We start from the raw sequence: 17,249 nt of genomic DNA, 5'->3' as shown, positions 1-17,249 counted from the left end.
GGATTTCTCTCTCTCTGAAAAGGTATATTGTGAACGTACCATTCAGAAAGCTTTCTTGCATGTTTATCCAGCATTTTTATAAGTGTACAAAAGGAAGTCTATTATGCATTCAATATTTTACAAAGTTAAGGACTCAGTCTCGTTAACCTCAACAAGAAAGTTACGCATATTGATCTCAGCACTACCCTCCCTAAATGCTTGCCCATAGTTGCATGTTTCTAAACCTGTTTTTTGTATTGGGCTTGTCATGATACAAAATTAAAACTGAATTTTTAAGAAAACAAGTTCCACACTATTTTTTAACTTCTTAGTTATAGCATAAACTAAGTTGTTTGTTTTATACATTTTGGTATCCCCTTGTTCACGGAATCCTTAACATCCTTTTTTCTTATGAAACAAAAACTATGCCACTAATTTAATTTCTGGTGTTCACACTAAATTGTCTGTTAACTTGACCTTTACATAGCCCATTATGTAGGTTAAAGCACACTCTGGATGGAGGAAGAGTGAGTAGGAGGTCACTGTCTTTCCATTTTCTTAGTCTGGTCCTCAAGTCTTCTCTACCAGTGTGTGTGTTTTGGGGATTGGCTAGTACTATGCATCTCCCTCCCCCCCCGAAATTCCCACCTAGAAGTGTAGCTGCTCCACCTAAGAAAGCTGGCTCGCTATAGGGCTGAATATAAGTACCAGCTTTCCCTCACTTAAATATTATCTCTTTAATAAACTTACAAACTTAGTTTAAGATTTATCCTATCTCTCAATGTTGGTGTCCATCTCAAGGCTAAAGCCTACTATACACACTACTAGTGGGAGCATTCTGACTGAATTGGTGCTAGTGGAAAATTACAAAAGCCTATGTTGGCACAAAGTGTGGCTGAGGGACCTGGGGATCCCTGACAGTGGCACACTGGTTCTGCTCAAGCCTGGATATATGCATTTTTGTAAAACATTGCTTGGTCGGAGAAATGCATTACAAAATTTGGATAACGATGGATGGCTTTGTTTCAGTTCTCATATTGTTTCAGAAAATGCAAATTTGATAAATTTGGCTTTAAATATGAATTTAATCAAATTTCTTGCCAGTCTTTAGCCTGGAGGGACGGCTCCAGAAGATGGTGCTGGGAGCCCACAATTGAAAAGGGTGGATGGATCCAGAGTACCTAAGGAAGGCCTTCTTGCATATGGAAATCTCTCCCTCTCCCCCCATGTACATTTTCTCCTACAACCTGAGAATTTTTGGAGAAGCATTGCTCCAGGTGCTCCTGGTTCATAACTTAATTTACTAGGGCAGTGGAGACACTTACTTCTAACATGCATGACAAAAGAGGCAGACTCCTCCACAGAATCGTTGTGGGTGGTGATACCGTGCCCCAGGAGGGACTTAATACTGGGAACGATCTATCGTCCCCCTGATCAAAATGCTCAGGGAGACCTTGAGATGAGATATGAAATTGAGGAAGCATCCAAACTAGGAAATGTGGTAGTAATGGGTGACTTCAACTACCTGGACATAGACTGGCTGCATATGTGTTCCAGTCATGACAAAGAAGCAAAGTTTCTAGATATTCTAAATGACTATTCCCTAGATCAGTTGGTCATGGAACCGACCAGAGGGACAGCAACCCTGGACTTAATCCTCAGTGGGGACCGGGACCTGGTGCAAGATGTAAGTGTTGTTGAACCGATTGGGAGCAGTGACCACAGTGCTATTAAATTAAACATACATGTAACTGGCCAATTGCCAAGAAAATCCAACACGGTCACATTTGACTTCAAAAGAGGAAACTTCACAAAAATGAGGGGATTGGTAAAAAGAAAGCTGAAAAACAAAGTCCAGAGGGTCACATCACTCGAAAATGCTTGGAAGTTGTTTAAAAACACTATATTAGAAGCTCAACTGGAGTGCATACCGCAGATCAGAAAAGGTACCGCCAGGGCCAAGAAGATGCCAGCATGGTTAACGAGCAAAGTCAAGGAAGCTCTTAGAGGCAAAAAGTCTTCCTTCAGAAAATGGAAGTCTTGTCCGAATGAAGAAAATAAAAAAAGAACACAAACTCTGGCAAAAGAAATGCAAGAAGACAATAAGGGATGCTAAAAAAGAATTTGAGGAGCACATTGCTAAGAACATAAAAACCAACAACAAAAAAATCTATAAATACATTCAAAGCAGGAGACCATCTAGGGAGACAATTGGACCCTTGGATGATAAGGGAGTCAAAGGTGTACTAAAGAACGATAAGGAGATTGCAGAGAAGCTAAATGAATTCTTTGCATCTGTCTTCACAGTGGAAGATATAGGGCAGATCCCTGAACCTGAACTAACATTTGCAGGAAGGGATTCTGAGGAACTAAGACAAATAGTGGTAACGAGAGAGGAAGTTCTAAGCTTAATGGACAATATAAAAACTGACAAATCACCGGGCCCGGATGGCATCCACCCAAGAGTTCTCAAAGAACTCAAAGGTGAAATTGCTGATCTGCTAACTAAAATATGTAACTTGTCCCTCGGGTCCTCCTCCGTGCCTGAGGACTGGAAAGTGGCAAATGTAACGCCAATCTTCAAAAAGGGATCCAGAGGGGATCCCGGAAATTACAGGCCAGTTAGCTTAACTTCTGTCCCTGGAAAACTGGTAGAAAGTATTATTAAAGCTAGATTAACTAAGCACATAGAAGAACAAGCCTTGCTGAAGCAGAGCCAGCATGGCTTCTGCAAGGGAAAGTCCTGTCTCAGTAACCTATTAGAATTCTTTGAGAGTGTCAACAAGCATATAGATAGAGGTGATCCAGTGGACATAGTGTACTTAGACTTTCAAAAAGCATTTGACAAGGTACCTCACCAAAGACTTCTGAGGAAGCTTAGCAGTCATGGAATAAGAGGAGAGGTCCTCTTGTGGATAAGGAATTGGTTAAGAAGCAGAAAGCAGAAAGTAGGAATAAACGGACAGTTCTCCCAATGGAGAGCTGTAGAAAGTGGAGTCCCTCAAGGATCGGTATTGGGACCTGTACTTTTCAACTTGTTCATTAATGACCTAGAATTAAGAGTGAGCAGTCAAGTGGCCAAGTTTGCTGACGACACTAAATTGTTCAGGGTTGTTAAAACAAAAAGGGATTGCAAAGAGCTCCAAAAAGACCTCTCCAAACTGAGTGAATGGGCAGAAAAATGGCAAATGCAATTCAATATAAACAAGTGTAAAATTATGCATATTGGATCAAAAAAATCTTAATTTCACATATACGCTCATGGGGTCTGAACTGGCGGTGACCGACCAGGAGAGAGACCTCGGGGTTGTAGTGGACAGCACGATGAAAATGTCAACCCAGTGTGCGGCAGCTGTGAAAAAGGCAAATTCCATGCTAGCAATAATTAGGAAAGGTATTGAAAATAAAACAGCCGATATCATCATGCCGTTGTATAAATCTATGGTGCGGCCGCATTTGGAATACTGTGTACAGTTCTGGTCGCCTCATCTCAAAAAGGATATTATAGAGTTGGAAAAGGTTCAGAAGAGGGCAACCAGAATGATCAAGGGGATGGAGCGACTCCCTTACGAGGAAAGGTTACAGCATTTGGGGCTTTTTAGTTTAGAGAAAAGGTGGGTCAGAGGAGACATGATAGAAGTGTATAAAATTATGCATGGCATTGAGAAAGTGGATAGAGAAAAGTTCTTCTCCCTCTCTCATAATACTAGAACTCGTGGACATTCAAAGAAGCTGAATGTTGGAAGATTCAGGACAGACAAAAGGAAGTACTTCTTTACTCAGCGCATAGTTAAACTATGGAATTTGCTCCCACAAGATGCAGTAATGGCCACCAGCTTGGATGGCTTTAAAAGAAGATTAGATAAATTCATGGAGGACAGGGCTATCGATGGCTACTAGCCATGATGGCTGTGCTCTGCCACCCTAGTCAGAGGCAGCATGCTTCTAAAAACCAGTTGCCGGAAGCCTCAGGATAGAGTGTTCTTGCACTCGGGTCCTGCTTGCAGGCTTCCCCCAGGCACCTGGTTGGCCACTGTGAGAACAGGATGCTGGACTAGATGGGCCACTGGCCTGATCTAGCAGGGTCTTCTTATGTTCTTATGTTCTTATGACAATGTTTTGATGGTTGGGGCCTCTGATAAGAGGCCCTTCAGCATTAAATTAAAGATCTTGTTTTCATAGAGGTGGATTCAGGGTAGGAGATTACATGGAAAGGGTAAAAACAGATGACAGGTTTTTAGCAATGGATAAAAGGAAGTGTGATACTGAAGCAAGTCAGCAGAATAGAGAGAAGGGCCAGCTTCAACTGAGATGTAAAATCTTGTACATGCACGCATTAACCAATAATGAAGCAAATTTCACTTACAGTGCCCACTCAAGTGCTTCAATCTGCAGAACTGGCACTATTACAGGTGCCACATAATGCTTGTTCCGCACTTCTAAGAAATTGCCCTTTTAGTGTGGTAGCACTTTGGAACTCCCTGCCTATTGACATCAGGCAGACACCTTCATTGTATTGTTTTCAGGGCCTGCTTAAAACATTTCTGTTCAAGCAAGCTTATCCAGACACTTGTATGTGGGTGTATTTAATTCTTTATTTTCTTCTGTTTTGTTTTTTAAATGTTTTTAATTACTGGTTTTTAACTGCTTTTGATGATAATTTTCATGTTTCTTGTAAATGGCTTAGAAGTTTTTTTTTACAATCAAGCGTTCTAGAAATTTTGTTAAATTTAAATTAAATTACAGAATGGAAATACTTTTAAAAAACGGTTGTGTATAATAGCTGGAAACCAATGAAACCGAAACCATTATTAGAGCAGCTATGCTTACTCTGTCACTGAAAAATAAGCAAGAAGTGAAAAGATATGTGAAACCTTCAAGAGATGTGTGGTGTAGTGGTTAGAGTGTTGGACTACAACCTGGGAGACCAGAATTCGAATCCCCACACAGCCATGAAGCTCACCTTGGGCCAGTCACTGCCTCTCAGCCTCAGAAGAATGCATGGTAAACCCCCTCTGAATACTGCTTACCATGAAAACCCTATTCATAGGGCCGCCATAAGTTGGAATCGACTTGAAGGCAGTATGAACAGACCCTTCACTGGACAGGAACCTTGCCATCTTCTGGCTAGGCTTCAGATGATCCCCTCTGCTCCCTGCCTCCCACCCTGTCCTTGCATCTTCCTTTCACTGGGAGGCCCAACTCCTTTTCCTCTCTTTTGCATTTGCCACCTCCCTTTCTTTTCCTTTCTTTCATGGATCATGTCTTTATTCTGCATCGTGAGGCTGGAGGCATATAAAATGCCGTACAGAGTGGAGAGAGTAAAGAGAGAGAGGACTTTCCCCCCCCTCTGATAATGGTAGAACCCGGCTGGGTCATCCAGTGAAGCTGAAGGGTGAGGGACGCAGTACAGACAATAAGGACTTCTTCATACAGCATTGCATCGCTCAAGGATGGCATTCCCTGCCACTAGATTTGGTGAAGATGACTGCCGTATTAGGCAGCTGTAAAAGGGGATTAGAGAAATTCATTGAGGATAAGGCCATCAATGACTCCTAGTCAAAGTGGCTCCCAGGAGAAGAGATAGTGTGGCTTTAAATACTACCAGTTGTTGGGCATCCACAGCAGAGGGCTCCTGTGAACGGGCCCTGTTGAGGACTCTGCCCCTGAAACATCTAGTTGGCCGCTGTGGGAACAGACTGCTAGACTATAGGGGCCTTTGGTCTGGTCTAGCAGGGCTCGTTATGTGGGAAACCTGAGCATCAGCAGTCATCATGATAGAGTCTGCACTGCCACCCTAACCTTCTTCCTCTCTACAAAATGGGGCACCTGCTCACACTGACATCCTCACGTGGCCTGGCTTCATGTTTGAGAGTGACTATGTTCTTCCTCCACCTGAAGCAGGGGCAGTTCCATTGGGATTTTTTTTGAAGTCACCACTGGGAGCCACTAAGCCCCACAGGTATTTAAACCTAGAAGAAATGAGGAAGAGGTCAGAATGAGGCCTGTAGCTCAAAACATTGTAGGGAGGGAGGTTCTGGGGAAAGGGGGGAATCTGTGCAGAATAGCCAAACCAGAAATGCAGTAGTCTTCTATGTTTCAAGCTCTTTAATTGCAGGCATTGCCTCTACCATTTCAGGTGCATCACGATCGATGGAGGGGAATGACTAAAGGCGCCACTCTCCACTGATCCAAAAAAAGGCCTGATTGCATTGCAAACAGTAGCGTGGAGGCATCCGTGTTTGGTTCATCAGGACTAGGAGGCCTCTAGGAGTGTCCTGAAAGCATCAAGGTGTAAGACAAGAATGAGTGGAAGAATGTTGGACAGGAGAGGAATGTGGTGGAGTCTTGTTTGGAACCAGAGTGATTAGCTGGCAGGTGGGGAGTGTCTGTTGAGGCTGACTGCTGGAGAGATGAAAAATGGAGGAGAGAAAGAGAGGGAATGAGTGGGAGAATGGAAACTCAGGGAAAGAGTTTGGAGAATTTAAGCTTTTAAGGAGGGGGGATCCAGAGGTCTGGTTAGGATGCAAGAATGTTAATCGTAGTATTCTGTATTAAACAACTACATGTTCTGGGGTCTATTTTGTTTAAATAAATATATGTTTACTGGCTCAGCTGTCTGTGTCCTAATTTGGGCATGTAATAAGGGTGGTATATCTTACTCCACCTGTCTTGTATAGATATACTCAAATAAGAATTTAGAGGAGAGTCCTCTTGCTCTCTGTGGCTCAGGGGGTGGTGGAGGCAAGCGTCATGTGGACCATTAAGGGTGTCATGGCCCCTTCAGAGGACTCAGAGGAAGAGGCAGAGTTGGCAGACCCAGGAGAAGGAACTGGTGGAACCCTTGAGGACACAACTCTGGCTCTTCCCCAGCTGGAGAACGTCCAGGACCTGGCTGAAGCCCCTCAATCGGATTCTGGGCATGAACAGGAGGCTCCCCTCCCCCCTGCAGAAAGGAGACACCAGCGAGCAATACAGCAACGAAGGAAGAGGTCGGGTCGTTTAAGAACAAGCAGCTCTGAGCAGCTGGGAGACTAATCACGGGCACCTGGCTTAGGGAGTCTGTTATAAAAGGAAGTTCATGGCTGCAGCAGACTGCTGACTACAACGTCGGTTGTGACCCCTCGTGTGTAACACCGTTACTAGCCTCTAGACCTTCAGACTGGACCCCTGGCTTTCTGAACTCTGCTTCCCTACCTGGACGACACTCTTGGACACTGCTACTGGTTAGTTTGTCAAGCCTTTCTTCTGCCAGCCGGCCTCCGTTATCTGCCTGGCCTTGACTGATTTATTGCCAGCTAACTGCCAGCTGCTACGTTACTGCCCAGCCCCCAGCCCTGAAGCTGACAGTTTGTAGTCAGCCACAAACGGAGAAAAGCAAGGGCTGGAAATTTGCCTGCGATGGAGCAGTTACAGCAGGAAAACCTGCTGCTACGCTCACAAGTTGATCAGTTGATGGTAGCTCTTCAAGCCTTGCAAGTTCAGCAGGCAGCAGACCCACTTGCTACACCAAAGGGGAGGGTCAAATGCCCTGTGGCCATCCCAGAGAAATTTACCCGGGCTTCAGATCAACTCTCAGTATTCCTGGCTCAGACCCAGCTCTTCATGGAGTTACGACCCGAGGCCTTCCCTGATGACAAGACCCGGGTGGGATTCCTGATTAGCCTGTGAACTGGTGCTGCAGCTAGATGGGCCATGCCCCTGCTCCTCGAGAGTAGCCCAGTATTAAATGGCTGCCTTCACCCGAGAGCTGCGGGCTATGTTTGAGGACCCGGTGAGGTCAGCTACGGCTAACCGTTCCATACGTAGACTGCGGCAAGGCTGGCACCCCCTGGTGGAGTATGTGACTGACTTTCGCTTATTGCAACAAGACTTGAGTTGGAATGAAGCCACTCTCCTGGATCAATTTCAGGAGGGCCTGTCCGATGAACTCCTGGATGAGCTGGCTAGGGTGGAGCGCCCTGGAACCCTGCAAGCCTTGATTCGCTTGTGCCTGCAGATCGATGGGAGGTTGGAAAGCAGGTGTATCGGGAACCGGGCCTGGGCAGCCTGCAGAGCTCCAGCCCCTGTGGCTGCACCCTTGGAGCTTCCCTGCAGGGACCCTAACCCACCCAAGGAACCCATGAAGTTGGGAGGGGCTCGGATGCACCTTTCTGCCGCTGAAAAGCAGAGATGCAGACAGCAGGGCCTCTGCCTATATTGTGGAACCCCGGGCCATTTCGCACCCCATTGTCCCACCAAACAACCAGCAGCCCCTACCTCAGGAAACTTCCATGCTCTGGCCTCCACAGGCCCCTAGGCTGGGGCAAAGCAGCGATCAAGGGGGCCCACCAGCTCAGTTCCCCACCGCCCAGGCATCTGACCATGCTGATCTCCCTGATGGTCCCCGGGTGGGGCAACCTACAAGTACAGGCCATGCTGGACTCTGGAGCCTCCAGCAACTTTATGGATGTGTCCTTTGCTGAACTGCACCACATTCCTCAACAACCTACCTGCCAACCCATGCTGGTAGAGACTATCGATGGCAGACTCCTCGCTTCGGGCCCCATAGTGCAGGAAACAGTGCCTTTAGAAATGACCCTTGGCGGACACCGAGAAAGCCTCCAATTCTACCTAGCAGCAGCACCCCACTTCCTGGTAGTGCTCGGCCTGGCGTGGCTCCAACAACATGACCCATGCATCCAGTGGTTAATGGGCCGAATGGCTCTCCGATCCCCTTATTGCCAAACTACCTGTTCGGGGTGGAAGGAGCAGGCCCTGACTGCTCAAGAGGCAGGTGCAGAACTGGAGAAATTACCAGAGAAGTACCAAGACTTCTGGGATGTTTTTGGAAAACAAGAAGCAGACCAGTTACCACCCCATTGTCCCTATGAATGCCCCGTTGACCTGCTCCCGGGAGCCAAGATCCCCGTTGGGCAGATTTACTCCTTGTCTGAACCCGAACTGACAGCCCTACGGGAGTTCATCGACAGGAACCTACGTTGAGGTTTCATTCGACCATCCATATCGCCTGTGGCTACCCCTTACTATTCATGAAGAAGAAATGTGGGGAGCTCCGGCTTTGTAACGATTACCAAGCCCTCAACCAGATCACAGTTGGAATCAGTATCCTTTGCCCCTAATCCCAGAACTACTGGAGCGGTTGCGGGGTGCTCGCCTCTTTATCAAACTGGACCTGAGGGGGGCCTATAATCTTGTGCGTACTCAGGAAGGTGATGAATGAAAGATGGCCTTCCGCACCAGGTATGGGCATTTTGAGTATATGGTGATGCCTTTTGGCCTATGCAACGCTTCTGTGGTCTTCCAGCACCTCATGAATGACATTTTCCAAGACTCCCTAGACCGCTTCCTGATGATCTACTTGGATGACATCCTGATATGCCCACGGAACCCCTCTGATCATGAGAAACATGTTCGAGCTGTGCTGCAGTGCCTAAGGGAGAACCGCCTGTTTGCCAAGCTGGAAAAATGTGAATTTGACCTCACTACCGTGGATTTCCTAGGCCATCGAATCTCCCCCTTGGGTATCTAGATGGACCCAGCAAAGATTGAAACTATTCTACAATGGCAGGCCCCTCACAGCCACAAGGACGTGCAATGCTTTTTGGGCTTCGCCAATTACTACAGCTGGTTCATTTCCCACTTCTCCAAGTTAACGGCGCCCATCTCGGACCTACTCCGATCCAAAGATAAGTTCTGCTGGACTGAGGCAGCTCAACAGGCATTTCAGTGCCTCAAGGAAGCCTGCACCTCTGAACCCATCCTGCAACAACCTGACCCCACCAGACCCTTCATTGTGGAAGCCGACGCATCTGACAAAGCCGTTGTGGTGGTCTTATTACAGTCAGTAGGCAAGGAGCGGTCCCTGCTACCCTGTGCGTTTCACTCCCGGAAACTGAACTCTTCCGAAAGGAGCTATACCATTTGGGAGAAGGAGTTGCTGGCCATAAAAGTGGCTTTCGAAACCTGGCGTCATCTCCTGGAAGGGGCACAGTTCACTGCCCAGTTCTGGCAAGCGCTGTTCCGAACCCTTGATGTCCGGGTCCATCTGTCGTCCGCCCATCACCCACAGTCAGATGGGCAGATGGAACGCACCATTGCCACAGTGGAACAGTACCTACGTTGTTACACCTGCTACCAACAGGACAACTGGGCGGATCTGCTGCCTCTGGCAGAATTCGCATACAATAACTCCCTCCATGCCTCTACACGTCAAGCCCCCTTCTTTGCCTCCTATGGCTATCACCCCCGGTTCTTCCCATCGGTCATACCTCCTTCACCGGTCCCTCCCGCAGATCTACTGCTACAAGAATTGATGGCCCTGCAGGAGGTCTTGAAGGAGCAGCTGGAGCAGACAAAGGATACCTATAAACGATTTGCAGACCGCCATCGCCAGCCATGCCCTCCACTGAAGATAGGAGACTGGGTGTGGCTCTCAACTAAGTTCCTGCGATCCCAGCAGCCATCTCGGAAGCTGGATGCTCGACGGATTGGTCCCTTCCGTATCACCCAGCAGGTTAACCTGGTGGCTTTCCGATTGCATCTCCCCAAATCCCTTCACATTCACCCCATCTTCCACAGGTTGTTGCTGGTCCTGGCCCTCCCACCGAACCCCTTGAGTCCTCACCCACGGCCTCCGCCGCCGGTGGAAGTGTATGGGGAGGAAGAATTTGAAGTGGCACAAATCCTGGACTCCCAAAGGTATCGAGGCCAACTCCAGTACCTGATAGACTGGAAGGGGTATGGCCCTGAGGAACGCTCCTGGGAAGACGCCTCACAGGTGCATGTTCCCGGCCTGGTCCGTCAATTCCATCAGCGCTACCCGGACAAACCGGGTCCAAGGGGGAGAGAGCAGACTGGTCGTGGGGAGGGGGATAGTGTCATGGCCCCTTCAGAGGACTCGGAGGAGGAGGAAGAGGCAGAGTTGGCAGACCCAGGAGAAGGAACTAGTGGAACCCCTGAGGACACAACTCTGGCTCTTCCCCAGCTGGAGAATGTCCAGGACCTGGCTGAAGCCCCTCAATCGGATTCTGGGCATGAACAGGAGGCTCCCCTCCCCCCTGCAGAAAGGAGACGCCAGCGAGTAGTACAGCAACGAAGGAAGAGGTCGGGTCATTTAAGAACAAGCAGCTCTGAGCAGCTGGGAGACTAATCACGGGCACCTGGCTTAGGGAGTCTGTTATAAAAGGCAGTTCATGGCTGCAGCAGACTGCTGACTACAACGTCAGTTGTGACCCCTTGCGTGTAACGCCGTTAGTAGCCTCTAGACCTTCAGACTGGACCCCTGGCTTTCTGAACTCTGCTTCCCTACCTGGACAACGCTCTTGGACACTGCTACTGGTTAGTTTGTCAAGCCTTTCTTCTGCCAGCCGGCCTCCGTTATCTGCCTGGCCTTGACTGATTTATTGCCAGCTAACTGCCGGCTGCTTCGTTACTGCCCAGCCCCCAGCCCTGAAGCTGACAAGGGAAGTCTCTGGATTCAGCAGAGCAACTGCCCTACCAACCTCCTGGGACAAAAGGCCATGTAGGGGATCCCAGGCCCTCCCCGCAGAATATAAAAAGAAGAAATAATTTTTAACGTGATGATACCTCTTGGAATGCAACAGCCTCTCCAGAAAAACTCCTTCCCCAATCCTGATCAAACCATAACCCGACCCGAAACCCTACCCACAACCCACCCTAAAATATCTATCTAAATATCTATCTAAAATATCAAAATAAGCAAAAATAAACAAGATAGTAGTAACTTAAAGTAAATTAAACAAAAATATAAACAAAATATGACAACATAAAATATAAATAAATAAAAGTAACAAAGTAAAATATAAATAAAAACATACTTCTCTTTCCTCTCTGACATCGCCATCACCCTTCCACTCTTTCCTACACTCTTTCTAACCTCCTCTAACTCCCATGCTGGACACCTCTGGTTGGTGACTTTCAAACTCACAGCAAGAGATGTCACAATAAAGGTCAGGTCACTGTTACCTTGACAACCCACCTACCCTGACAGTGGGCATTGCTCCTCCTGAGCCTTGATGTTTCTTCAGAACTTTGAAGCACCTGATGTTCTGTCTGCCAGCTTGCTTCAACATCTCTCTTCATTTTCATATCCTCTATGACTGGAGGAGGGCTGATGTTGTCCCTATCTTCAAAAATGGCAAAAAGGAGGAACCTGGGAACTACCAACCTGTCAGTCTGACATCAATCCCTGGGGAAATTCTGGAATATATTATAAAGCAATCCATCTGTAAGCACCTTGAAAACAATGCAGCGATTACTAGAAGCCAACATGGATTTGTGAAAAACAAATCCTAACGGACAAAATTTATCTCATTTTTTTGACTGGGTAAGCTCCCTGGTAGACTGTGGGAATGCTGTGGACATATCTCAACGTCAGCAAAGCTTTCGACAAAGTGCCCCATGATATTCAGATTAGCAAGCTAGCTAAATGTGGGCTGAGTGAAGCAACTATCAGGTGGATCCAGTTGGCTACAGAATCATACTCAAAGAGTGCTTATCAAGGGTTCCTTCTCAAACTGGGGGGGAGGTAATGAGCAGGGTACTGCAGGGCTTGGTCCTGGGCCCAGTGCTCTTCAACATTTTTATTAATGACTTGAATGAGCAAATAATGTTTTTCAAATTTGCAGGCGATACAAAATGGGGCGGGGGGGTAGCTAATACCATGGAAGACAAAAACAAAATTCAAAGTGATCTTGGTAGGGTGAAGCATTGGGCTGAAAACAACAGAATGACATTGAATAGGGATAAGTGCAAAGTTCTACATCTAGGGAAAAAAAACCAAATGCAGAGTTACAAGATGGGGAATGCTTGGCTCAGCAATATTATATGGATCTTGGGATCATGGTGATCACAAGCAGAATATGAGCCAACGGTGTGATGTGGCTGCAAAAAAGGCAAATGCCATTTTAGGCTGCATTAACAGAAGTATAGTTTCCAAATTGTGTGTACTCTATCCAGCACTGGTTAGGACGCATCTTGAGTACTGCATCCAGTTCTGGACACTGCAAATTAAGAAGGATGCAGACAAACTGGACGTGGTACAGAGGAGGGTGTGATGTTCCTATATATTAGTGTATATATGGTAAGTGCTGGTTGTTTAGAGTATACATGGTAAGTAGTGAAAGAGGAGGGGGAGTGAATGGGCAATAGAATGCTTGATGATTGGCTGAATGTTTAAAATGGCTGACAGTATAAATGAAAGGATGACAGGTAAATCTGGGTGAATGTGAGGTGGTGAATTGTGGAATCTGGGGGGAGAAGAGAAAGAGTGGATTGCTTGGTGGGGTTTAGAGAGTTGTTTACCAGGAGGGAGGTGGAGTTCGGATTAGTATTGAGTAAAACCATATGCTTATGTGCCTTAAGAAGAAATCTTGTTAATCTTGTTAGCTTTGTTATCTTTAATAAATACTTAATTTGGTTTACCAAAGGCCTGATCCTTGGCTGGGGTTTCACAGACCAGAAGGGAGGGTAAGGTAATGACCAAGGCTGAAGGGGAACTGTAACAAATGGTGGCAGCGGTGAAGAGAATAACAATACCAGTATTCAGAGTCTCTGGGAATACTAGTATTGGGACGTTACTGGTGGTTGCCTAGCAGGGGGATCTGTTGAGATCTGTGCTAGAGCGGATAGGTAAACCATAAGAGAGTGCGGTCCGGACTGGTGGAGTCCCTGGTGGTGCCTAGAGACAGGCAGTAACCACGAGCAGGTAGGAACCTGACAGGGAGAGCCAGGGAAGGACGCATCACAGAGGGCAACAAGGATGATCACGGGACTGGAAACAAAGGGGTCTCTCCGAGAGACTGAAAGAACTGGGCATGTTTAGCCTTGAGAAGAGAAGCCTGAGGGGAGATATAATAGCACTCTTCAAGTACTTGAAAGGTTGTCACTCAGAGAAGGCCACAATCTCGTCTCGATTATCCCAGAGTGTAGAACATGGGATAATAGGCTTAAGTTACAGGATGCCAGATTTCGGCTGAAGCCCAGGAAAAAACTCCCAACTGTTAGAGCAGTACAACAATGGAACCAACTATCTAGGGACGAGTTGGACTCTCCAACACTGGAGGCATTCAAGAGGCACCTGGACAGCCACCTGTCAGGTATGCTTTAATTCCTGCATTGAACTGGAGGTTGGACTCAGTGGCCTTACAGGCCCCTTCCAACTCAACTATCCTATTATTCTATTTTTCTTAATATTAAAAGTATTTCTCCATTAAGGAACATTTCTAAATGGAGATCATCCCAACTTCCATTTATATACAGTAGTAAATCTTCTAAGTTAACTTTCCAACTTAAGGGGAAGGGCTGTAGCTCAGTGGCACATCAGCTGCTTTCCATGCAAAAAGCCCTGGGTTCAATCCCTGGCATCTCTAGGTAAGGCTGGGAAAGAAAGACCCTGTCTCAAATCCTGGAGAGCTGTTGCCAGTCAGTGTAGATAGACAAGGCAGCTGTAAGATAGCTTCCTAGGTATATTCTTATTTTGCAGGGCTTTTTAAAAAGAATGGTTACGGAGTGTCCATTTTCATTCAAATGGCTTGCATGTGGAAGCCTCTCTAACATGTACATTTAGATTGAGGCAAAAGTGGTTCAGACTAAAACAAACCCAGAGTGAATACAGTCTTGCAAAACCATTTACACAAATTACTAGCCTAGCAAAATTCTTACTGGCCCACCTGCCCACCAGTAAATACATGAATTAAAAAGAAAAGTAACAATAATCATCTCTAAAATTCTACTTTCATGACTTAGAAAAATTGGTTAAAATCACAGCTGTACTGGTATTACAAAAATATATTGGGATTATTTTTCTTTCTTTTTGCAGTAAGTTAAAGAAGGTGATGAAAAAACTGCCTAGCACACAATAAAAACTAAGAACCGTGAATTCTCTTATGCCAGAACTGTAAGATCACAGAAGAACTGTTGTGGGATTAGACAGGACTGAAAAGAAAATATTCATTAATAGGCAAAAAACCTTGCGGTTTAAGAACGTACCTATAGCCAACAGAGATTTCTATCAAACTTTAAAAAGCAGGAAAATTGGGCAGCTATAGCGAATGCACCAGGGAAGCAGGAGACCTGACCTCCTCTCTGAGATATTGTACTGCCCTACAAATTTGTCAAAATGCAAACACAATTTGGGTTGGTCTTTCACAGTCCAATCCACTTGCTGTGTAGCTTGCAAGAATTTGGTAACATGGGTGGGCACTGGGCAGAGGGGAAGCCCCTTTCCTTTCCAAAAGGAAAACATTGTGATCATTCTTTTTCAGGGTTTCAAAGCTGTCCCTTGCCACATCCACACCAGACCTTTATTTCACTTTAGACCAGTGTTTCCCAAACTTTTTTATTTTTTTGTTGCTGGACTACAGTTCCCATAATTCCTGACCATTGGCCATGCTGGCTGGGGCTGATGGGAGTTGTAGTCCAGCAACAAAAAAATAAAAAAGTTTGGGAAACACTGCTTTAGACTGTCATGGTTTCTTCCAAAGAATCCTGGGAAGTGTAGTTAGTGGAGGGTGCTGAGATTTGCTAGGAGATGCCCTGTTCCACTCACAGCGCTTCCGTCGAGTGGCTGACTGTTAAACCACTCTGGCCACTGGACCTCTGTCAGGGGAATAGGAGTCAACACCCTTCACAAACTACACTTCCTGGATTCTCTGAGGGAAGCCACAACTGTCTCAAGTGAAATCAAAGTCTGGTGTGGGTGTGGCCCCCAGATTAGGCAAGCCCAGCAGCTGGGAGTCTGACTTTTAGAACACTGACAATTGGTTCCTACTGAGCATGCCTGACATTATCATTGAGTTCAAGCCAAAATTTCTTAAATTAATAAAAAATCAGCCAGGCATTTTTTAAACTTTTAAACTGCAGAAGATGAAGGTCAGAGTATGGGGCAAGGGTCAGTAATAGGATTACAAGTACTCTGTGAACTTGGCCGATTTCTAATTAATTTCAACAAATTGTGAGAACTCTGACAGAAAAACTCCAAAAGGGGCCTGGTTTTTCTCTCTCTCTTTTTACACCTTGAATTATTGGTTCTCTCTGACTGTTTTGTTTATCACCATGAAAATTCTGTGTTAGAATTGCTTGTTAATATGGTTTTTTTCATAATTTTTAACCCTTTTTTTAAAGATGTTTTTAAAACATTTTTAAAAAATGTTTTTAACTTTGTTTTGTTTTAATGTATTTTAAGGGCTGTTTTATGATGTTTTAAAGTATTTTTAGTGCTTCTGTTTGCCGCCCTGGGCTCCTGCTGGGGGGAAGGGCGGGATATAAATCAAACAATAAATCACATAAATAAATAAAAATTCAGAGGTTTATTAAGTAAACATTTCTGAGTTCAGGACTTTAAGTTTTGTAAGGTTTTGTTTTGCAATCAGCTTATGGGAAGCATCAGAATGGCATGGGGGTATTTTCAATTTAACATTGCGGAATGCGAAAAATCCATGCTGACTATAGTACAGTATACAGCCACTCTTGTGGCTGTGTAACTTATTTAATTTTAATATTTTGTAGTAAAAGAGTAATGCTTTACCTTTCTGCAAAGGAGGTTCTCTCTTCTTCCCACCCCTCAACATCTATTTAGAAGAGCAAAGCTGCGCTTGCGCGCACACACACACATCATTTTTCTCAGAACATATATGGGCTTAATTTCTGTTGGATTTCAGTCTTGGAGCAAAGTGATTTCAATACCAGATTGAGCCACCAATAATAAAATCCCTCTGGGACTTCCCAGGAGGATCCCTCCGCCTGTGCAGCCTCTGAGACAGCTCCCGTCTTGGATGAAACTTTTTCAGTTTTAAATCCAGTCAGAAGGGTCTTTTTTGACTGGGGATAATTTCTTCTGGATAAGGAAGAAACGTGAGATTTCCCACACAGCTTTGTTGTGTTTGTTCGAGACTGGAATTCGTCAGAATTGTCTGTGAAAGAAGGTCTTCCAGCAGCTCGGACGGAGCGAGGATTTCTAGCTAGCTCAGCTGAAAAAGTGACACTTTTTTTTTTTTAAGAAAAATGGTCTAACAGGCAAGCATTCTCCTGTCTACGCTTATTACTTTCTTATCTACACAGCTAAAGAGATTTGTCAAAGAATCAGCAATTAAGAAAACCTGGGTGAGCCAAAACTTTCCTTCTTTTTTACTCACGGAACTAAGGGGGAAGAAAATAAAAATAGCCTATCTTTTTTTATTGCAAAAAGCTGACATGGAAAATAGCATTATAAAGATTACAACGGATGAGGGTTTTCTTTTTGACTTATA

The sequence above is a fragment of the Rhineura floridana genome, chromosome 1 (assembly GCF_030035675.1).
Source record: "Rhineura floridana isolate rRhiFlo1 chromosome 1, rRhiFlo1.hap2, whole genome shotgun sequence".
Classification (NCBI taxonomy): Eukaryota; Metazoa; Chordata; class Lepidosauria; order Squamata; family Rhineuridae; genus Rhineura; species Rhineura floridana.
The sequence above is the reverse complement of the archived record's forward strand: the minus strand, read 5'-3'. Positions refer to the sequence as shown.